Below are 24694 nucleotides of genomic sequence, written 5' to 3' on the forward strand. Positions count from 1 at the left end.
ATAAAAATTCATAATATAGCCATGTTTAAGGCAGAAACCATAGTATTTTTTTTACCAAATTATCACCACAACTGCTAGTGCCTCAGTGCATTTTACTGTGTTATGTTAGCGTCAAGCTAACAGTGCCACATATTTGTTTTCCCACACTGAGTTTAATACTGCTAGAGATGGATTTAATATAAAAACATGGACATTCAAAGCTATAAGACATTGAAATAACATTTTATTTACTTTTTATGCTGCAATTTCACGTAGAATTTACCTCAAATGGAGGAGCGATTTAGGCTGTTAGCTATCTTTCAGCTTGTTTGGCCTGCTATCTTTTCACCTAATTGTCAAGAAAATAAATGATCAGCCCCTCGGTACAAAAAACCAGGTTCATACTTTATATATTAGGAACTTTCTTAACAGAAACTGTAACTTCAACACAGCCAATCAGACTTTAGAGCCTGAGTCCTCCATTTTACAAAACAGAAGCAATATCTTTTTCTTGGAGGTGGCAGTTCATCACACTATAACCTCAAACTGTGTTACTGTATTGTCTTTAAGTGTCGGAAATTGAACAATGTGCAGTGTTCCACCTCTTTGAGAATAAGCTTTGATTTTGAAGGTTGGAACACATGCCTGTGCAGGAGCACTGGAGCAGAGGCTTGATCAATAGCAGCACCAGAGGCAGGCGAGCACCACAGAGAACGGTCCAGATCAATTGGGGAAATTGGATGAGAAGAAAAAGCAAACAAACCATCTATCACCCTCGTTGGTGTGGAAATAAGGAATGGGGTCAGAGTGCTACTGCCCCGGGGCAGTTAGACAGATGTTTATGTTGATATAATTTCATGTGAGGGAAAGAGATATCGACTCTCCACTGTGTTGTGTCGCGTAGATCAGACTGGCGCTCTTCGTTTATTTATTTAGTTATTTATTAGTTATGATGTTATAATATGTTCCAAAAACAGGATCTATATACATACAGCGTGATTCAAAATGATTCATCCGATTTCTAAATAATTTATCTCACTCGTAAATCATTACAGATCAATGCAGTAAACTGTAAATGGTTTAAATGAGCATAAAGTTTATTATGTAATTTTACAAGTGCTCAATATGAACCTCCTCCAGCTGTACGGACAACATCAACACCATAGCCAAATTCTTCCCATACTCGATTGAGCATGTCGGGTGTCGTTGTACTCACGGCTCTTTCAGTGCGATTTCGGAGATCATCCAGTGCTGCGTAACCGATGATGAATGCTCTGAGCTGTTGGAGGTTCACTGCAGACGAAAATCACACTGCACAGTTATGACAGATTCACTCTTATTGAAGTGGAGAATGGAAAACGCTTTTTGCTCAGGGGTCGCATCTCCTCACAGACTGAAGGGAGCCTTCTTCCGGTAACAGAAACTCTATAACCCCCTCTTTCAATTGGTATGTGATTGGTTCCTAAGAAAGGAACTAAGGACAAAAAAGAAGAGGACAATGTTGAGGTCTGGGCATCCCAGAGTCCAGACCTCAACATTATTGAATGTTGCAGAAAAAGAAGCAGAAAATGCTTCTAAAACTGAACTTTGGAGGACTGGAAAAATCTCCCTTGCAAATTTCTTCAAAGAACTGACAGCAAGTCTCCTCAAAATAATGGACACTCTTATAAAGGAAATAATCACTGGAATTGACTGGCTTATTGGTTTTATACAACAGAAATAAAATACACTGTACATGTTTAATTAATAATTTAATGCTTAATTGCAATAAATTATCCCCCCTCCAAATTATGTAGTTCGTAAACATCAGGCTAAATTGTTCCATGGACAGCACATGTTTTTGATCATTTATACAAAATAAAATTAATGTTTGTGGTCATATGTGTGCATATTAAAGCAACAAAGTATGAGAGGTCTTGTATATTTTATCACAGGTAACGATATATATAAAACAGTGATAATATGAACTCTAGATATATTAACTTTTAATGAATAGTTCTAGTTATAATTAATAATGATCACAATAAACAATTTCTCCACCAGTAAATTTTATACTATTGGTGTCAAGCAACTGAGGACAACTGAAGAAGTACAAGAACCTATCATTGTATACTGCAGTTATTTCATGAACTTTTATATTTTGGTCATATAATAATAAAAATTCATAATATAGCCATGTTTAAGGCAGAAACCATAGTATTTTTTTTGCCAAATTATTATTACCAGAACGCTCTGAGCTGTTGGAAGTTCACTGCAACGAAAATCACACTGCATAGTTATGACAGATTCACTCTTATTGAAGTGGAGAATGGAAAACGCTTTTTGCTCAGGGGTCGCATCTCCTCACAGACTGAAGGGAGCCTTCTTCCGGTTACAGAAACTCTATAACCCCCTCTTTCAATTGGTATGTGATTGGTTCCTAAGAAAGGAACTAAGGACAAAAAAGAAGAGGACAATGTTGAGGTCTGGGCATCCCAGAGTCCAGACCTCAACATTATTGAATGTTGCAGAAAAAGAAGCAGAAAATGCTTCTAAAACTGAACTTTGGAGGACTGGAAAAATCTCCCTTGCAAATTTCTTCAAAGAACTGACAGCAAGTCTCCTCAAAATAATGGACACTCTTATAAAGGAAATAATCACTGGAATTGACTGGCTTATTGGTTTTATACAACAGAAATAAAATACACTGTACATGTTTAATTAATAATTTAATGCTTAATTGCAATGAATTATCCCCCCTCCAAATTATGTAGTTCGTAAACATCAGGCTAAATTGTTCCATGGACAGCACATGTTTTTGATCATTTATACAAAATAAAATTAATGTTTGTGGTCATATGTGTGCATATTAAAGCAACAAAGTATGAGAGGTCTTGTATATTTTATCACAGGTAACGATATATATAAAACAGTGATAATATGAACTCTAGATATATTAACTTTTAATGAATAGTTCTAGTTATAATTAATAATGATCACAATAAACAATTTTTCCACCAGTAAATTTTATACTATTGGTGTCAAGCAACTGAGGACAACTGAAGAAGTACAAGAACCTATCATTGTATACTGCAGTTATTTCATGAACTTTTATATTTTTGTCATATAATAATAAAAATTCATAATATAGCCATGTTTAAGGCAGAAACCATAGTATTTTTTTGCCAAATTATTATTACCAGAACGCTCTGAGCTGTTGGAAGTTCACTGCAACGAAAATCACACTGCATAGTTATGACAGATTCACTCTTATTGAAGTGGAGAATGGAAAACGCTTTTTGCTCAGGGGTCACATCTCCTCACAGACTGAAGGGAGCCTTCTTCCGGTAACAGTCAGAAACTCTATAACCCCCTCTTTCAATTGGTATGTGATTGGTTCCTAGGCACCTCACGGTTGTAAAAATATGGCGCATTGAAATCGGATATATATATATATATATACAGGGTATATATATATATATATACAGGGTGATAAATGCTTGACAAATATATATATATATATATAGACATGTAGCTGTCAAAAAGCCATTACTAAGAAAAGAAACGGACAAAAAAGAAGAGGACAATGTTGAGGTCTGGGCATCCCAGAGTCCAGACCTCAACATTATTGAATGTTGCAGAAAAAGAAGCAGAAAATGCTTCTAAAACTGAACTTTGGAGGAAAAATATCCCTTGCAAATTTCTTCAAAGAACTGACAGCAAGTCTCCTCAAAAGAATGGACACTCTTATAAAGGAAATAAGTAATAAAGGTGGGCACACTAAAAATTGTAAACATTGATATTATAATAGTCATTGAGGCTTCTATGTAATTTTCTGTTAAATATGTTTTCCGCTTTAACTTGGTGGTTGTATTGCTTGGTGCTTGGAAATTAAATAAATGAAGGGTGGTCTCTGACATTTGCACAGTACTGGATAAATAGAGAAGTGTGTATGGTTCATGGAAAATGCTTAACAAAGCACTAACACTCTGTGTTAACACTAGAACTGATCTTGCCAGCATCAGAGAGTCTTATCTTCTCCCAGGGGGGCAGCTGAAAGACCCAGCAAGAGATGCTTTGCTGCACCCACGTTGTAGTTTATAAAGACTTCATAGCCATATGGCTGGTAGAGTTCCAAGAAGCAATATGTACGCTCAAGATCTATAATTTTCCTCAGGGCATATGTTAGTATATCTTTATGTAACCTATCCTACATGAAAGTCTTGTATGTATGCGTCATACTTTTTTGATGAAGGGCTTTTTGAGCCCTTGATTCGATGAGTAACAGCAGATCATATTTTATCTTCTGCAGCTCCTCTGCTAGTTCCAGTAACAGCTAACCAGCGACTGTAGGGTTAACAGTTGGTGATGCATGGCGCCATACATCACGTGTGGGTGTGGACGGAGTCAGCAGGAATTTCAGGTGGAATGGAGAGAAGGGTTAATAATGGCATTAGCGTGGGCCGCAGGCGATGGCGCGGGTGCATTAAATCGAGCGAGTATTCAGATCAGATTCCGTTACGGGACAAGGCTGGAACTCCCAGCCCGGCCCGCCAAGTGACACCCATATTAATCATGCCACTGCCGCAAGTCGGCCCGTTAAACTCCCCTGATGCAGTCAAGCCCGCAGGACCTTGCGGGAAGAGAGCAGGTCTCCACTGCAGGCATGGCCTGGCTCCGTCCCAAACCACAGTGCTCCTGCTTCAGCTGAAAGTGAAATTTGATGCTAAATATATCACGGCTAGATGAGCAGCCATTTGCAAAGCTCACCTCCTAATTAGTGAAAGGGGGAAAGTTCCTGTCAGCCAAAATGTGCAATATGCAGAGTTCAGAAGGTGAAGCGACAAATCCAGAGTAGTAGGATCCCCCTGGAGAACGGTGTCTTGTGTTCACTTTTACTTCTACCGTGAATGTAATGATGTTAATTAATAGTTCCTATGTACGTCTAACAAGAGCCCAGACGTTTCCCGTCCATTCAGGCTCTTGTCAATGAGTAACGAACCATCTGTACCGCCTGCTTTGGCCTCCATGAATCTAAGCTTAATAGCTCTTCTGGGGCACGGGGCAGGCTTTGGAGAATTGCAGCCCTGACGTTTGGAATAGTCGGGGTTGACGCATCACACGGCGTTCGTGTCCCAAAGTTATTTCTCACCGCTCTCAAAGTGTTCTCTTGTTATATTTCATTCTTGGCTGCCCCCCGGCTATTTGTTTTGTGCTTGTGTCATCTGAAAAACAGGAGCTGCTGAGAGAAATGGAGAGAGGTGGAGAAAATTAAAGTCTCTCTTTGATACGGAGGATTTATTGAACTGGTCTCAGGGAGACACCGCATTCACCTACAGCTGAAAGTCACACATACACTAACACTGCTGCAGAGCCGTAGTAATTGCTCAAACTTTTTATGTTCAGGAGACCTTGTAAGGAGATATGTAATAACTTCCTAGATGACATGGCCAGTTGAAGGCCTTAGCTTATGCTTACACTGTAAATAATTTACCGTGTAATTTCTACACCCTGCTGGAAAAAAACAGCATAGACCAGCATAGCTGATCATCTGCAAAGTCAGTGTATGTTGTGTTTTGGGTCCTGGTATGCTGGTTAACAAGCTTGACCATGCTTGGATGACCAGCAAAACCAGCACCAAACCAGAACCAAACCAGCTTACACCAGCATGGAATGCTTGCTGGTCTGTGTGTGTTTTTTTTTTTTCAGCGGGGACGTAACTATGATATTTTAATGGTTTTACAGTTATAGAGGGCATCCTGTGTTGAATTCTGGGAAGATATTTACAGTGCAGACAGATTATACTGTATTAAACACTATTATTTCTCTATACTTTTATTGTAATAATACATCTAAACATACAGAATCATCAGCTTTACTGTGAAACTATGTACCAAAAGTGTCTTTCTGATAAAGAAAAGGGCCCTGATCTCACTGCAAAATCACTTTGTTTTTCAGTTTTCCATTATTTAACTGCTGAAAAAAACTAGATGAGCTGCATTTATTTCTTTGGACCAGCATAAATGCAACAAGTTTATAGTGCTAAAGTCACTTAACCTTTGTCTAACCAGCTAATGCTCTGGCACGCTGGATAAACTAGTACAATCTGTGCACTCTCAGAAAAAAGGTACTAAACTGTCACTGGGGTGGTACCCTCACACTGTTAGAAATAAAGGTTCCGTCCAGGTACATTTTTCATTCATCTACAAACAATGTAAATGTACCCTCAGGTACAACAATGGTTTCAAGGTCCAACTGTGTACCTTAAATAAGTTTTCCCCAGGTGTTTTCTGTTTAAAACAGAACAGTAAAATAAAAAGCCTGGAGACGAGTCGGGGTGTGTGGAGAAAATTATAATTTCAGTGGATTATGGTACAATTACATGCCCTGACCAAAGGTACTGAGGTGCCCTTGAGGGTACCACCAAGTGACAAGAGGGGTACTGCCCCAGTGACAGTTTACTACCTTTGTCCTGAGAGTGCACGGATACATCTTCAGTACCTTTACTTTTGGAGCATAATGGTACTATATTTCATTGCACTTAACATTATAAATTGTGTTGACTCCACACGCCCTGTCTCGTTTCTGTCTTTTTATGTTATTGTTCTGTTTTAAAACAATAGGTCTTGAAAGGATACAAATATGTATCTTCCTCCTGCGAGAAATGTATTAAAGTACACAGTTGTATCTTATTGTTGTACCTTTGAGGAGACATTTACATTGTTTGTACCATAACGGACAAAAAGTGCACCTGCACAGAACCTTTTTTCTGACAGTCTACCAACTAAAGCATAGGATATTCCTTTTGGGAATTCTGGGAGTTCTCTTTGTAAGTATCTGATTACTGCTACTATAATAATGCTGTGGAACTCAGTCTCTGTGGGATTTGCAGAGGCTAGGCTAACAGTGATGTATGTTCACATTGAGTTTAATACTACACAGCTCTAGCTTCAACACTGACTTTTGGAGTAAGACATGAATCTGACGTGTTTTTTTATTGTTGGAGGAGCGTGTTAGCCTGTTAGCTTTCACATAACTTTTAGAATAGCTGTTTGTATTTTTGGAAAACTGAAATGAAACAATTGATTATTTTGTTAGGATGTTTGACTCCTTAAAAATATATATATGTTGCTGTATTATCTCTTACATTTCCTACTATGTGTGTATACACAGTATAAAAAAGAGTATATTGTCAATTACAGTAACATACTTTTGTCAATATGGAGTCTTGTGGAAATACAGTTTTGTGCTACATTTAAAAATACTATGTACTAGTATAAAGTATTATATGTCATTACTGTAACCAAACATTACAGTATGAGTTCTGTAACTACCTGTCAACTCTACAAACAGTTACTGTAAATTTACAGAATATGTTTTTGCAGTGTATTGTGCAGTTTGTGTACAGGAACCAAAGCAACCCTTGTTACAGGGAAACCTGCTGGTGCGCTCACTGAATGCTGACGTAAGCAGGATTTAGACACAGCTTTTGTTCTGCTGATGAAGGTGTTGCATATTTCATAGTTCGGCATCTGTACTAGACACCAGCTTTTCACACCGTAGTTTTGAAATTCAACAACTTTTGTCATCGACTGAAACCATGTGCAGGCTATAATGGCTCTCATGTATGATGTATTTGCCATGCTCTCCTCTGCAGATTTGGAGGCCAAGCCGGTGTTTCAAAGCGAAAAGAGGAGTGCAGAAGGAAGAGAAATGTATTCCAATCCTCGAAGGGCTCATGCTCCAAGGATTAGATGAAGAGCAGTGCCTTTACTATTGTTCTGCAACATATTTTCTCAAATGTGTAATCTTCATACAAGTGTCAGGAAGCACGTTTTGAAAAGCAAACATCTTTTTATATTCCTTGCTTGCGTGCCTATGATAAAGCCTGCTGTTCATTCACGTCTTTTTTATTTGCTGTTCTATCTGCACCGAGTCATTAATACGTAGCTTGGCTGAAGGTATTGACCAAGCACAGAAAGGAGGGAACACTTTGTTGAATTTAAAGTCTCAGTATCTGCTGACTTCAAAATCCGATTGTGGGATAAGAGACTGCTTTTACAGCTGACTTCAGAAAGTTTTCAGAATGGTAAATCCAGTTCTGGTACATGACCTTCGCTTATTTGCAAGGCAAGTGAAAACTGTGTTGCATTTTCATTATTTTAGGCTGATCGTTATTCAGCATGTTTCAAAATCCTTTAGCTCTGAAGAAATGTAAACTTCCACTTTCAAATGTAAACAAAGGGGACAGTCAGGCTTTAACCCTTTAAATGGCCAGGGCCCACCGGCAGGCCCAAAGTTTTATTACACCGTTCTATATGAGTAGCTCAGCCAGTTTGCACTGAAGTCCCAGTAGTTGCTGAACAATAAGCCTTAGTATGTAATAAGCCTCACATTTTAAGGGGTTAATGATCAGTGCTAGCAAACATGGAGAAAGATTGTGATATTAAAGCCATTATAACCCTTGGAATTGATCGGTTTCTTAAAGGGACATTCTAAATGAAAAATGTAACCATTGCTTCATCTGATGTTAACATGCTAACTCACATTCAACAGCTGTGCCACTGGAGTCTCCAGAGTGAGATTATCTAGATTAAAGACTCAGAAAATCCCCTTTCTGATGATGCATCTTGAAGGTGGGGGGAACATACAACAGCTTCAGGGTGGATTTTTCTGTTTTGAATTTTCATTTTGTTGTTAGACTGTGAAAGCGGAAGGAAGCCACAGAGCTAACGTTACTGCTAGGGGTCTGAAATATCTTAATGCATCTGTATAACCGCAGTAACAGCATTTAAACCATCATTGCAATGCAGAGAATGGATTACTTAAGTGACTGAAATATGTCGTCAGATGAGAAGGACAACAAGCTAAAAGCTAAAGTTTGCAAGGTGGCTACCTGACTGTGTAGTTACTTTATCTCAGTTTGGATTCTTTTCACTGACTAAAAGGGCAAAAAACTTTTGTGCTAAATAATTTTAATATGATTTTGTTTGTTTCAGTTACATTAATGCTAGCTTGGTTGTATTTATTAGTCTATAGATCAGTAGCTAGGCTAGCCATCGGATTGACACCACAGGGAATCCCAACGGTGGTATGATGCATTTGTGTAGTGCCTGCTGGGTGTTGTAATGAGAGAACACTGATGAACAAAAATGTGAGAATGATTTAAAATCTGTTTGTGAATTCTGTCAATCCAAGGATGCAATGATGCACAACACAATACTGCAACATGACAAATAGCATATTAAATTCTTGTTTTAGGCCAGAATGTACCTTTAAAGTGTGGAGATAAGCACAATACATGTAATTTGTTAGTGTACTTCATTTTTATTTTTCAAATATTCGTACATTATTATTGTATGACCATTCTCAAGGCTTTACTTTCACTCCAGTAGATTTCAAAGTAAAATATCCTAGTTTTCACTCCCGTGCCTTCTGCAGCATGTGTTAATACTTGGGCATGGGAGAGACCTGGGCTGTAATATTCTTATGACTCTAGAATGTCCAAAAGAGTATGACACACTTTACAACTGAAGCAGACCAATCAGTGCTGAACATCTTTTAATTGGATAATTTATTTCATCTGTTGCATGTAAAGTCGTAGGCAAAAGTGTGGGCGCCCCTGGTCAAATGACACATTTTCTTAATTTTGTAAGTGAAAATAAATTAACAGAAAACACTCCTCTACACATTTTAATGTGCACAGTTACTGTTTATTTGCTAAATTTAACACATTGGTAAAAAAAGCACAAAATGTTGCATGTACAAAAGTACTATGTGCATGGCACATTTAATATGTTTTATTTTTCTGATGTCTTAAATTCTGCAGATAAACAAATATTGAGCTCTGCAATTAACAGAAAATAGCCAAGTTTGTTTACTGTTAGGATGTGTTAACTTATTTTCACGTGTGTGTGTGTGTGTGTGTGTGTGTGTGTGCACGTGCGTGTGTGTGTAGCGGCATAGATGGGGTATAGTCAGTAACTGTACGCCTGTATGGTGGCTCTAAAAGGTAGATGGACCTCATAAAGTGACCAGTAAGTGGTAGTAAAGTACATTTAAAAGCGAGTACTTTTATACTTTAACTCACTTTTATTTTGTATTATTTTACCAAGGATGTTTCTACTTTCAGTGAAGTACAGGATTAGTGTACTATGTCCACCACTGGCTCCTTATCCCCAAAACCTCAACAAATACGTCCTGAATCAGAGCTCAGCTGCTAGCTCAACAATCCAGTCACACTCAGCCATGTACCCTTATTTAAAAGAGATATGCAAAACAATCTGCCAAACAATCTTTTTGAAGGAGATTCAAAGGATGTGATTGGCTTTGACTGGAATCAAGCTGTTCTCCAAAGAGGGTAAAGCAACGTGCACTGGCACCCACAGCTCGTCTTTCTCCAGTGTAGAGTAGCCAGGGACAGCTGAAGATTGACCATTAAGAGCATGCAAGGACGAGGCATGGGCTCAACCAGTTCTGAAACACCAAGGAGGTAAGAACTGGTTGCCATGGAAATTCAGCTCGATTCCACCTTACTGGGTTTCCAGAAAGACACCCGGTAGGTGTACGAACAGCTGTTACACATCTGTGTCATCTTGTTCAATATTAAGTCCTTGTTTTTGTGCTCTGTCTGAATGCAGGGATCTGATGAAGATGTTTTTTTTTGATTGCGCTATTACTGCAGATGTTCCGCGGTTCTCTTTTCCACTCTGTCGTCTCTGAGATTGCTTCCTTCTCTTTGGGTCAGATGTTATCCTCTTATCATGTCATGCTAATTTATCATGGCATATGATATGTCAGAGCTGCTTGGTCTGATTAGGAGTCCTTTCAGTAGCAGTAATAAGCATCACTGTCAGCACTACAATGAGCCATTTATAATCAGCCTTCTAGTGAATGCCTTCTTGTATTAACGCAATGTGAGGCAGGCCATATTGTTTTCTTCACTGAAACTGAAGCGCGCATGAATCATAAACATACACTCTATTCCTGAGGGCTCTTGGAAATGCTAATCCATTCAGGTATTTACCCGACTGCCTGAGAATAGAATAGCTCCTGGAACACAACAAGGAATGTGTATTTTTGTTATTACTGAGTATTTTCCCCCCAATGAGCTTGATGCCAAAGGCGTTTTCAGGTCAGTAGTGCTTTTCTGGACTGCCTTGTCTGTCATTCTTTCTCTAGAGGGTTACAGTAAGAGGGAAAAAAGCATAAAAGTATTGTTGTGATAGTGGAGGCTTAGCAACCAGTGTAAACTGTGCTTATGTCTATAGTAATGACAGAGCCCATGTGTACGAAACTAGAACCCAGGCATGCCAACCTTGGAATCAAATTAATGATATGCAAAACACATTTTTTATTTATCTAATGAATGTGGTATTAATCATAAGATAGCATTGATATTTCTTGTGTAAAACCCATTTGCAACAACATATATCATCAAAAAATAAATAAAATTAAGTTGTCTACAGTAAATTTTGGAATGAAACCCTTTATGTATACACAGACCAGCCACTTCATTAAGTACGCCTCCTTGTATCTACACTCATTGTCCATTTTATCAGCTCCACTTGGATCAGACACAGCAGTGCTGCTGGAGTTTTTAAACAAAGTGTCCACTCACTGTCCACTCTATTACACGCATCTACCTTGTCAGTCCACCTTGTAGATGTAAAGATAGAGACGATAGCTCATCTGCTGCTGCACAGTTTGTGTTGGTCATCCTCTAGTGCTTCATCAGTGGTCACAGGACGCTGCCCACAGGACGCTGTTGGCTGGATGTTTTTGGTTGGTGGACTATTCTCAGTCCAGCAGTGACACTGAGGTGGTTAAGACATTTGCCGATTATAGTGAAGTAGAAGGGGTAAATCAAATTTGTCCATTTATTTTTCAGTTTGCATATCATTGCATTCTATTTTTATTTACATTTTGCATAACATCCCAACTTTTTTGAAAATAGGGTTGTACTTGGCTAACCTATGAAGTGTTATATGTACACTCACTGTTCACTTAATTAGAAACTCCTGTACCTGTATAACCACTTACAGGTCAATTTATGAGGTCCAACTACCTTTTAGGGCCACCATATAACATGTCCAATTCACCTGACTGCATGTCTTTGGACTGTGGGAGGAAACCAGAGTACCTGGAGGAAACCCACGCAGACATGGGGAGAACATGCAGACTTCACACAGAAATGACTCTGGTCACCCGGCTGGGAATCGAACCCAGGGCATTCTTGCTGTGAGGCGACAGCGCTACCCACTGCACCACTGCACCGCCTATTTTCATTTAGTTCATTTAAATTTATATTTACTGTATTTATATATATTTTTTTCGATTGATATCTTCCCCAACCGAATAAATAAATAAATAACAAATCCTTGTATGTCTTGTAAAATATTTTGTTTGTGAAATGTTTCTTTCCTTTTTCTGAAAACATGTGGCCTCTTTATACTATGTATACTATAGACTTATATCATGTACACAAACCTTGTTGTTTCATGTTGTATTAATAACCTAAATAAAAATAACCATAAACGTGTTCTGCCGTCTGTCTGGGTGTCTGAGCATGTGAAGTGAGCTTGAGTCGTTGCTCCAGTGTGATTCCATGTTAATTTTGCACATTTAGGGCAGGTATTTTTAGAAAGTGGTGCATGGCAGTTCGCAGAGGCAGCCGCGTTTGCCTGAAAGCATCTAAGTCGTCGTCATTGTCGTTGTCTGCTTTGCTGCTAAGCTCACATCTGACAGAAAGTGATGAAGACATTTTCCTCTGCACTGCTGTAGAATGCTTTATCAGATTGTACCCTTGTGAGGAAACCTTTCTGCTCCTTGTTATCCCTGCAAAATGATGTAACTGAGAAGGGGCTGGGGTGAAGGGGAGGGGGTGGAAAGCTGAAAGAAGGATGATGTCATTGTCAGGATTTCATTTCTTTGAGAGAAAAACTCATGTCTGGATTTAGTGTCTGTTCTAGTTTTATTCTTGTGAATAAAAGGTGTTAATGGGGAGGGTGCAGATATCAGCATTGTGCAAAACCCTGGTTGCACACCTTTGTTGGAGCACCTTTGGCTTTATTACAGCAGTATGTTTTTAAGTCATTATCAGTCTCTCACAGCTGGACTTTGAAATTTTATCCCATTTTTTCTTTCAAAAATGTCAAGCTCCCTAAAATAACCAGGTGATCTCCGATGCACAAAATGATTTAGGTCATCTCACAAGGATTTAGGTTTGGGCTCCAACCCTGTAACTCTAAGACCTTTTTGAAAACATTTCTTGGTTGACTTGTATGTGGGGTTTGGATCGTTATCATGATGGTGAAATTCCTCCTCATCTTCAGCTTTCTGACAAAGGCCAGCAAGTTTTGTGCCAAAATGTCTTGATATTTGGAGCTTGTCATTATCTCATCTTGACTAGAGCCCCTGTCCCTGTTCTGCTGAAGAGAAGCAACCCCAAAACATGATGCTCCCACCACTATGCTTCACAGTAGGTATGGTGTTCTTTAGTGAATGGGTGTACAACTTTTAAAAAGGGACCTATTATGCTATTTTTGGGGTGTACTAGAAAAGATTTACTTGGTTCAATGTTCCAAAAACATAACTTTCTGTACATTTCTATTCTCTGTTAGAGCTCCTGTGTCTTTAAGACCCCGCCTCCCAATGAGCCTGTTGTGCTTTGATTGGTCAGCTCACCCACTCTGTTCTGACCGGTCAACCACCAGAGCAGTTCCACCACTACACATTCTGCCCCTGTCTTGCAGTCTGCAGACAGACCCTTCTCTCCTCAGCAGCTGTAAACACCTGTGCGGCTATTTTTCCAATGGCATAGGTTCTGTCATGTCAGTTTCAGCCAGAGTCTGACTCTGAAAGTCAGGTCAACATCTTTTTTAAACATTGCTACAAAAGTGAACATACTCTTCCCGACCTCCAGTAGTTGCTAAGTGTTGTGTGAGTGCCAAACTTGTCGGTAGTCGTGCAATAAGGATTGTGTCACAAGATTGCGTCATCTTGTAACAAAGGAAAAGGGCTGGAATTCCAACGAAGAGTTTCAGGCAGCTGAGAAAAGTGGTTTCTGTGGGAGAGAGTTTCTCCCTCTGCTGTGTACTTTGAACTTTTTAACTTTGCTGACTTTTTACATGCACAAAAAGATATACAACACACTAAAGGAAAGGGAGGATCTGGAAAGGCATAATAGGTGCCCTTTAATTGTAGTCTTCACAGTGTTTATGGCACATCCTATCCTTTTTATATCCTTTTATGTCACTCTTCTAATGTGCACCTTTTTTAACAGTGAGATTCTGTAGATGATTTATCTGCTCCTCATGGACCACTGCTCTCTCAGAAAGATGCAATCCTGAGAATATCATATTTTTATACTCTTTTTTATTTAGATTTAATCAGCATTACTGTGCTTTGACTGCAGGTGTTTGCTGCTTATCTTTTATCCTTGGATGTGATTTTGAATCTGATTAGTTAACTCTGAGCACAGCTACAGCCCTCGTTGTCACTAGAGCTCTCTCTCTCTCTCTCTCTGTTTCTGGCTCTGGCTCTGTGCATGGCCGCAGCGCTGACCCCGTGTTCTCAGCGTGAGCGGCTCCTGTGGCTGAAGCAGGCAGACTGTGATCTATCTCCGACGGCGCAGGTGATCCGTGGCAGCTGCGCACAAGAAAAGAAATCAATTTTAATGTCACTGCGCAGCTTCTAACGGCCGCAGACCCCACAACTCAGGCAATTAGTCAGACTTCCTCTCCTCCCTCGCTCTCTCTTTCACTCTCTTTCCCTCTACCTGTGAGTTTCTCTTTCCCAACTTCCCTTTGCTTCCTCACCCTTTACCTCCCCCTGCCGCACTCTGACACTCAGCCTTCTGCTCCTCTCGCTTTCTCATTCTTAATCATCTTGCTACACTTTATATTTCTCATCTGCAAGTCTCTCATCTCTAAGATTTCTCTACTGACACACAGCAACTTTGGTGGTATTTGGATTTAGAGCAGCTCTATGTGTATATAGATTCACTATAAACAAGAAGTAATAAAGTGCAAAACAGAAAGAACACAAGTTTTAAGAAATGACAGACAAGAGCTGATGAAGTATAGCATAATAATGACTATACTGCTGCTATCTGAGTGCACTTTCTTCCTGCTTTTCTCATCATTTTATCTCATACTTTCCTTTTCCACCTGAAACACAATATCTAAGTGCTTTATTTTCTCTTTGATTCTCAATAAGAGGGCACTGACTGCTGGAAACGATATTATGGGTGATATAACCTAATCCCTTGTGGAGTCATGTTTTTCTTTCCTATATGAAATCCTGCTGAAACACTATCATACATTTGCTGCCTGTAGCAGACCTGGAGGGACACCAAATAATACCTGTTGACACCGTGGAAACAATTATCAGAGCACATTGTGTTGTTTTTTTGTTTGGCTATGGGGTGGTCTAGCTGGAGGACCATGTTTTCTTCTTGTCCCCACATGCACCAGTTCAGGGGGCTGCACTATATCCCTATTGTCCTGTATATACCTCAAAACTGAGTGGAATGCCATCAGAGCCAGCAGAGACCATCAGTATGTACAGTAATTCGACTTCTTGGGGGTTCATAACTGAAGTATTGCTTCAGTCTTTTCTTGCTCTAGAATGGAAATATGTGCTCATTAGTACTCAATTCCTGAGGCGTGGTGAACCTCTTAAACTCTAAAGATCTCTCTGCAGATACAGACACTCTCATATCTCCATACCTAAGTAGTTTCATAGTTCACAAGGTGCCAAAAATGGTTCTTCAGAGTGCTAACACAGAGGAATCAGCTCTGGTTCTCCTAGGAAGTGTTGATTTTAGGGCTTTTAAAGAACTATTTTGTAAATGATTCGTTTGCATTTTGCAATTTAGTTAAAGCACACTTGATGAAAAGGTTCTACCAGTTAAACTGTTTTCCTAGAACTATGCATCCAAACCAAGAACCATTTAAGAACCATTATTTTTAAGAATGTAGTAACAGAATAATTCTGTAAAAATTATTTGATGTTTTATTTTGATGTATTTATTTTTTAAGTAACCTGATTGCCATAAAATATTGATTTTGCTGAACTTCAAATACTGAAAAGTTTAGCGAACTCAAAATATTAAGGCAGCTATGTGGCTTGTTTTATGAGTTGCAGATTTTTTAAAAGCAGTATGATATTTACTGGGTAATCTCTGAATAAGAAGGTTAGGTTTTAAGAAGTCAAGGCGTTCATCTTTAAGACATGGTGGGATGGGAAAGGGATCAGCCTATCAAAAGTTCTTGTATATTTGTAGGGTTGGGAAATATTGTCAGAGGCAATGTGTCTGCTGAGGAGCTGTGATCCAAAACATACGAATTGCTAGCAATTCCAACAAGGCTGTTCCAGTTCTTTCTAGGTTTGTTGGGATTGCTGTATAGCACACTGTATAGCCAGCAGCACTGCCAGAGGAAACAACAATGGCTTACAGGCCTTATCTACCATACATCTTCCTCATGAGCCGGCAGGCACCTCAACTCACCTTTCCAATGATGGTGTCTTATAGACTTGACATCTTGAAATGTTCATTTTGGCTCGGTTATTACACACTTCAATAACCAAAGAATAGCTCAACCACTTTGCACTGAAGTCCCTGTAGTTAAGGAATAATAAGCCTTAATATGTAATAAGCCTGTGATTTGAGGGGCTCACATATAGTTAGTATTATTTTCCTTTTAGTGGCACTAGACATCAGACTCATGACACATATATATTATATATATATATACTGTGGTTCTTTGTCTGATAGAAGGTCTGTGCTCATTATAAGTAACCATACAGTGCTGTGAAAAGTATTTGCCCTCCTTCCCAATTTATTCTATTTTGGCATATTCACACACTTGAATGTTTCCAATCATCAAACTACTTCTAATATTAGACAAAGATAACCCAAGTAAACAAAATACTGTTTTAAATGATGATTTCATTTATTGAAGGACAAATGCTGTTCAGGCCTCTTGGGCCCTATGTCAAAAAGTGATTGCCCGCTTAGCTACTAAATCAACCACTTAACCAAATTCAGTTGACTATTGAATTCAATTTCACTAGCCACACCCAGGCATGATGACTGTCAGACCTGTTGAATTTAAACATCACTTATTTAGAACTTGTCTGGCAATCTGAAGCAGGCTAAGGCAAATATATTCAAATATAGATGGGAAAGTCATTAAAATCTATCAGTCTGGAAAGAGTTATAAAGCCATTGCTAAGGTTCTGGGGCTCCAGTAAACCACAGTGAGAGCCATTGTACACAAATTGAGAAAACTTGGAACAGTGGTAACACCTTCCCAGGAATGGCCGGCCTTCCCAAATTTCACCAAGAGTGCATCAAAGACTCATTCAAGAGGTCACAAAAGAACATCTAAATGACTGCAAGCCTCACTTGCCTCAGTTAAGGTCAGTGTACACGATTCCACAATAAGAAAGACACTGAGCAAAAATGTCATCCAAGGGAGAGTTGCAAGGTGCGAAAGACCATTGACCAAAAACCCCACACAGGCTCATCTCTCATTTGCCAAAAAACGTCTAGATGACTCCTAAGACTTTAAGGCTAATATTTTATGCAGTGATGAGTCAAAGGTGGAACTTTGTGGAAGACACTGCATTCCACTATAAGAACACCATACAAACAGTCTAACATGGTGGTAGTGTGATGGTCTGGGGCTGCTTTGTTTCTGCAGGACCAGGATGAATTCTCATAATTGATGGAACCAGGATTTCTGGTCTCTATCAGAAAATGCTGATGGAGAATGTCTGCCTGTCAGTATGTGACCTAAACCTCAAGCACAGTTGAATTATGAAGCAGGAAAATGATCCAAAGCACACAAGCAAGTCCACTTCTGAATGGCACAAAAGAAAAAAGGAAGGTTTTGAAATGGCCGAGTCAAAGTTCTGACTTAAATCCCTTTGAAATGCTGTGACAAGACCTTAAATGGGAAGGTAATACTCAAAAACCCTCCAATGTATCCAAATTAAAATAATTCTGAAAGGAAGAGTGGGCCAAAATTCCTCCACAATGATGTAAAATACTCATCACAAGTTATTGCAAAGGTTTGATTGCAGTTGTTGCTGCCAAGGGTGGCACAACCAGTTATTAGGTTTAGGGGGCAGTTACTTTTTCACATAGGTGGTATAGGCTTTGAATAAGTCTTTATCTTTAACAAATGGAACATTAATTTAAAAGCTGCATTTTGTGTTTACTCATGTTGACTTTATATTAAAATAAGTTGGATGATCTGAAACATGGCAAATTAACAAAAATGGTAGAAGGTTCTATCATGCAGTTTTGGAATTTGACAGGTTGATTCATACAGGGTAAAGAATCTGAAATTTCCCCAAATGACTGCAGATAGCCTGGACTGTGAGGTCATGTCAGCATTGGGAAACATGCATAACATTCAATAACAATAACAACACGGTGTAAGCCATGTTTACCTATTACATTCCTACATGGTCCGTTTGAACAGGATTACTTTTACTAAGAGAGTTCCAGCAAAATACTGAAGACCTTTCACTCTGCAACAGTTACTGGTTGTAAAAACTACAGAAATCGTATGTTCATACTGAATTAAAATCATAGATCTCATTTGTAATCACTTAAAAACTACAGTACCTTCCAGGATACAACTAATCCAGCTCAGTTATGACTTATAGAATTATGTACACTCTACTGAATGTAATTTGGCCTTGAAATGGAGCACAACTAGACAATAGCGCCCTGAGGCAATGATAGGAAAACTTTGTTCTGACATTATATTAAAAGAAAAATGTCTCTTAAGCTTTTCAAATTTGCTTCTTCTTGGTTGCAGAACATTTATCATTGCCAAGATATCTGTATTTTAACACTCTAAAAATGGTCATTTTCTTACACTCTGCTCAGTCTACACGCTCAAGTTGCTCTGCGCCCTGAAAGAAACACTCATACTTACTTCTGCATCTCATTGGATCACTTATTTATATATCACCAAACCCCAATAATGTGCAGAAAGAAAAAGGGGTCTAGTATGGGGGATGAAAAGGTAGAATGTTGCCTGAGGGCAACAGCATGCAGCAGAAGGTTAATATTATTCTTTCAAAACCTAATTTGATGGTTCATGTCTTAATATGGCATACAGTTTAAGTCCTTGTTCTTCATAGTTTGATGATTATATGATTATAATCACCAATTTTGAGGCATTCTAGCAATAGCAATAGGATATCTTTATCACTGCATGCATGGCCTATGACTTAACTGCTTTTGACAGGAAAATTCAGCCTGTAGTGATTCAATGTGTGTTTATGGACAGCATTCAATTCGTGCTGAAAAACTTCAGCGTGTACATAATTTCCACATAAATAAAAAAATAAATAATTCTGTGATATGTAATATATTTTATTTATGTGGACTTTACAATCATAGCAAATGTGTGAACACTGGTCAAACGCACTTAATACGGAATTTTTTTCAGCGAATTTTAATGCATGATTTCTGTTTATTTGCTTCTTTGTCTTTCTATTTGTTTAATATGTTGGGAAAAAAAAACATAAAATATTAAATGTGGCATAACTTTTCCAGCTTACTTGTTCCAGCATTTTAAAATCAGCAAATAAACAGCAATTTTACAGAAGTGTGTTCTCTGCAGAGTGTGTGTTAACTTATTTTCACTTAGAAAAGCGACAAAACATGTTGTTTGATCGGGATGCCCAAACCTTTTCACATGATTGTCTGTATGCATTTTAATCAAGTAAATTCAAGTCAACCGCATGTAAACACCAAACCAATCCTTTATCAAACCTCTTGGCTAAGTTACCAGGGTGTCAGCTCATATATGAATTTAGAAATTTACTTGTAAACTGTGGACTGAGCGTGTGACTTAACTGTAACATTAGGCCTGTTTGTTACAGCATTGATGAGATTAATTTGTATTTCATTGAACAATAACTGGTAAGTCAGTGTTAAAATCTTGGTGAATATATTTTGTTTTACCTCATCACACCTGTGGAGTCGCAGAGGCGATTTCTATCAGGCGAAAGAGGAAAGGGCACTGAGCCAGACTCGCTTCACATCCATTTACGGCGACCTGTAAATTAGCTTCCCAGATGAGAAATGAGAAAAAAACCCATGTTGATGCAATACGCTCACTTTCTATTTCTGCAACACCAGCCAGCCCTAATGATTCTGGCAAATGTTTGGGAGAGAAGGAAAAGTGAGAGAGGAAAAAGTTTCTTATTAATCAAACAGACTGCGTAGCACATTTCTTTAGCAGCTTATACAAGCCGCCTCACTGCTGTACAATAGGTCAGGATAACCTCTAAAGTCATTTTTCACTGCTGTGAGCTGCGTGACACTCCCTTCATTTTCTGGTCTGATATCACTGCTAAAGTGCAGGAAGGTTGCCTTGATTTAACGAGAAATTGAAAGGCTTGAGCAAATTGCCATTTACTAAATGGTTCTTCTTTGGGCCTGAAAGTGCTAAAGAAGAGAGAAAGAAAGAAGAGTGAAGTCTAACCTTGCCCTACGCCCTCAACTCCCTGCAGTGGCTGCAATGAATGGTTATGGTTATAAAGCGTCCAGTCACTCTGTGTCAGGGCTGATCATCTCAGAGAGTTTACCTTTGCATGACAAGCAGTTGGCCATGAAAGACTCCACCTTACTCAGACAGGAGAAAGGAATATTCCTCATAAGAACCAGGGGCCTAAAATGTAGTGTTTCAAAATCAAACTAATATTTCCATTGCAAGTATTTTTACTATGTCTTTGGTTCAGTTCTAGGATGCAGCTGAACAGGCCCCTTCTTTCTCATCAAGAGTATATCATGTAATGTTTTAATGTTATTCTATTATTTGCCATGCACTGTTGTGCTGTTTTATTCACCCTATTTTACTGATTTGTTTAAATATATTGTGCGGCACTTGAGCTGCAATTTTATTCTACATATATATATATATATATATATATATATATATATATATATACACAGTAGTGTGCAGAGACCACCCTTCGTATGTTTAATATCCAGTCAGAACAGCCATTAGATACAAGTTATTCATTCTTGAGCATCAGATTATATTACTTTATAATATTATATTATTTTACACAAAATCAAATAGAAGCCTCGTCAACTAAACATCAAATTATTCAGTATTTAGTTTGTCCACACTTTGCCTTTATTACAGCTTCCACTCTTTTAGAGATACTTCCTGTCAGTTTTTCAAAGTAATCTGCAAACCTCCACACCTCCAAAGTTCAGTCTTAGAAGTTGGTTGCATTTTCTGCTTCTCATGATCCAAAAATCCAACACAAATCCAAAAATATTAAGGGTCTGGGCTCTTTTCTCACATATTTTCCTTTGACTTTCCCCTTTCTTATGAAAATGGATAATGTCATATCTGATCTCTGCAAAAATATCTCTTGAAAAATGAATCACTTGTATTTAATGGCTGTTTTGGCTGGAAATTCAATAAATGAAGTGTGGTCTCTGACTTTTGTGCAGTCCTATATGTATATGTGACCTTTGGTCATGCAGAGTTGGGTTTTGATGTTAGTGCTGAGTGAATAACAATCCTAATTATAGGATTAGCTTAAATTTGATTATTTATAAATAAGTACAAAACATTTGTTGGACACTTCATTACAGCTTTACTCACCTTGCAATTTGCTTGGTCCACTGTAAGTACTCTTAGATGCTGTGAATCGATTGCTACCTGTCTCACTCTGACCTTTATTCTCTGTCAGCAGCTCCTCCTGTCATCCTGTCAGTAATGTGAATAATAAAATCAACCTCTTGAATGGGCCGGACACACTGAGACGTTCAGGCTTCCGTTCCTCATTCCTATAACTTAAGAAAAGCTCAGCCAGTTTTCAGTGCCTTCCATGTAATGAATTGGTATATACTTAGCGTGTGATACGCTGATTTAAAGGGCTAAAAGGTGAAAGCCCAATGAAAATGGATAACTGTTTGTATCCATTACAAAGAGTTTTTGGTATCAGATAAATATTCAAGCACATCAGCAAAAAAGTCACTGAACAATTGCACACGATAAAATGCGAACAACCAGCACAAAACAAGCAATTTGGATGTTGGTAGAAAAATATGAATCAGATTCATAACCAGTAAACTAGGAACAGCAGAGTAATTTTGATCTTTAAAAAGAAAACAACGCTGTTGCACACCAGCACTTGTTAGAACATATTAATAAGTCTGCAATGAGGAGGTTTCCTAAGAAAAACAAACCATATCTGAGGACAGACAAATCAACTGCATTGTGTAAAATCAGTGCACCAAGACAGTGACCTTAAACACACAGCCAAGGAGTTCATCAGTGAAAAAAGGTGAACATTTATGGACTGGAAATATTACCCTCTCAATCAATATATATTCAATCAGTCAATCAATAAATCATGTACACACATTTCTCACCAAAGGACTCCCCACTTCATTAACCAGAGTTGGTGGCTGCTTAAAAGACTTCAGAAATGCAGGAAGGAAAATAGAAGATAGGAAGACAGTGATTAACCTCTTAAATTCCTAGGCTAAATACATACTAAGGCTTACTAATCCATTACTACAAGAACTTAAGTGCAAACTGGCTATTCTGGCCATTTAAGGGGTTAACTTGCTACTTTTATGGTTATACTATATTATAATACATAATATATATTATATAGTCTTCGCTAATTTGACCCTATTTACAGTTGTTCTGCAAAGAGGCCAGACATCTTAATGACCCTCTTGTGACCAGTAGTAGCAGTTCATTTGTCATTCAACAAATACTTGCACAGCTTATTGCTTCTGAACCAAGTAATAGTGCTTGTTTTGTTCTATTGGGAGAGGTCTGAGCATTTCTGGGAGCATGTCTGTAATTGAATGTAGACAAACTACTGCTTTATTGCAGCTATTTGTATTTACTGGTTGCTTTGAATAGAATTTTAGACATGATAAAGCTGTTCATGCTGAAAAGTTTCTTGGCTGCCATTCTGGCTAGGTTTATAGATGTCACTGAAATGTCTGTGGTTGTGCCTATTTGTGCTTCACTTCCTCAGAGGAATCCTGCATGTGTGTCCAGTGTCTTAGTCTTGGTTCCTCTGTGAGATCTGTCATTAGTATAGAATATAGTGTGTGACATTTCTTTTCACCAGAGGTTCAGAGAGACATGAAAATGCATTCTTTATATCCAACAGTTTTATTCCTCGCTACTACAGCTGGTCAGAAAAAAGGTATGAAACTGCCCCTGGGGCAGTGCCCCTTTTGTCACTGGGGTGGTACCCTCAAGGTACATCTCAGTACCTTTAGTCAGGGAACATAATTGTGCCATAATCCATTAAAATTATATTTTTATAGTTGTATTGACTCCACACACCCCGTCTCGTCTCCAGGCTTTTTTATGTCATTGTTCTGTTTTAAAACTTTAGGTTATGAAAAGGTACAAATATGTACTCTTCACCTGGAAAAACGTATTTAAGGTACAAAATTTGACCTTAAAACCACTGTTGTATCTTTGAAGGTTCTTTGGAGTGAAACCATAGAAGAAACTCTTTTGGTTCTATCGAACGGTTCTTTAAAAATGGTTATTTTTGTGTGAAGGATGGTTTTAATTTAAAGAACGTCTAAAGTTTGGCCGACGTCTAAAGTAAAGGTTCTGTACCAAGATAGGGAACTGAGGTCTGCAATTAACCAGCAATTAACTGATGTGTTGAATTAGGTATGTTTGAGCAGAGAAATCATCAAACTGTGCAGGTTATCCAGCCCTTCAAAGCCCACCTCTGTTCTGTAGCAATGTCATTTTTCCTAGATCCATACTACATTAAAACTGTCAATTATAAGCGCATTAACGAACAATACACCCACAATTATTATTGCTGGACCAACAGCTGGTCTGTTTTCTCTACTGTCCTGTGCTCAGTCGTTGCAGTTGTAGTTATTGTATATTTAGAGAAGAATTTATTGTACAGTGTTTTTATCTGCATTTATTGTGTTTATTGTCCATCTACACCGTTGTCTGCTGCTGTTCTATGTTGAAATGTAGCACCATGACTTGGAGTAACTACATTTTCTTCGTCTCTCAACACGTCTGTGATGAGAAGGACTGACAGTAAAGCTGACTTTGACTTTAACTTTGATTAGATCAATACAAGAACCTTTCAGGAACCTTTCTTTTTAAAAGTGTGTCCTCTCTGTTCACACTACTTCAACATAGAAGCCCTAAGCTGACCTACTCCATCATCTCTGTAGCTGTGCTTCATTTGTTTCCATGCCAACCACACAGAGCTTAATGTATCTTTTCTAGCGTATAGTGTGTTAAGTAGAAGTAAGTAGTGCAGCGAACATTAAGTGTACTCATTGTGAGTTTGCGGTTCAGCCCTTTGATGTGGTTTCCCAGAGTGTTCCTGAAGATGTTGATGCCACAATTTGTTAAATCATCCTTTTGGTGAAGCACAGATTTCAAGATATTGTGTCACCAGATTCTTTGTTTTGCTTTGTTTGCATTTTAAGAATCTCAACATGATAGATCCATCAAGACAATGTGGAGAAAGTGTGAGCTTTCTCCGTCCAAGTGATGTTTTGTTTCCGCAGGTGTAAAAGAGAGAAAGTGAGCTAATGTGTCAAAGGATTTTGCAATTAATTTTGAGTTAGTGTTATATTCCTGCAGAGTTGTACAATGTTTCTGTGATGTGATGGTTATTACTCATCACATCACAGAAACAATATTCCTGCAGAGTTGTACAA

The sequence above is a fragment of the Colossoma macropomum genome, unplaced genomic scaffold (assembly GCF_904425465.1).
Source record: "Colossoma macropomum unplaced genomic scaffold, Colossoma_macropomum, whole genome shotgun sequence".
Classification (NCBI taxonomy): domain Eukaryota; kingdom Metazoa; phylum Chordata; class Actinopteri; order Characiformes; family Serrasalmidae; genus Colossoma; species Colossoma macropomum.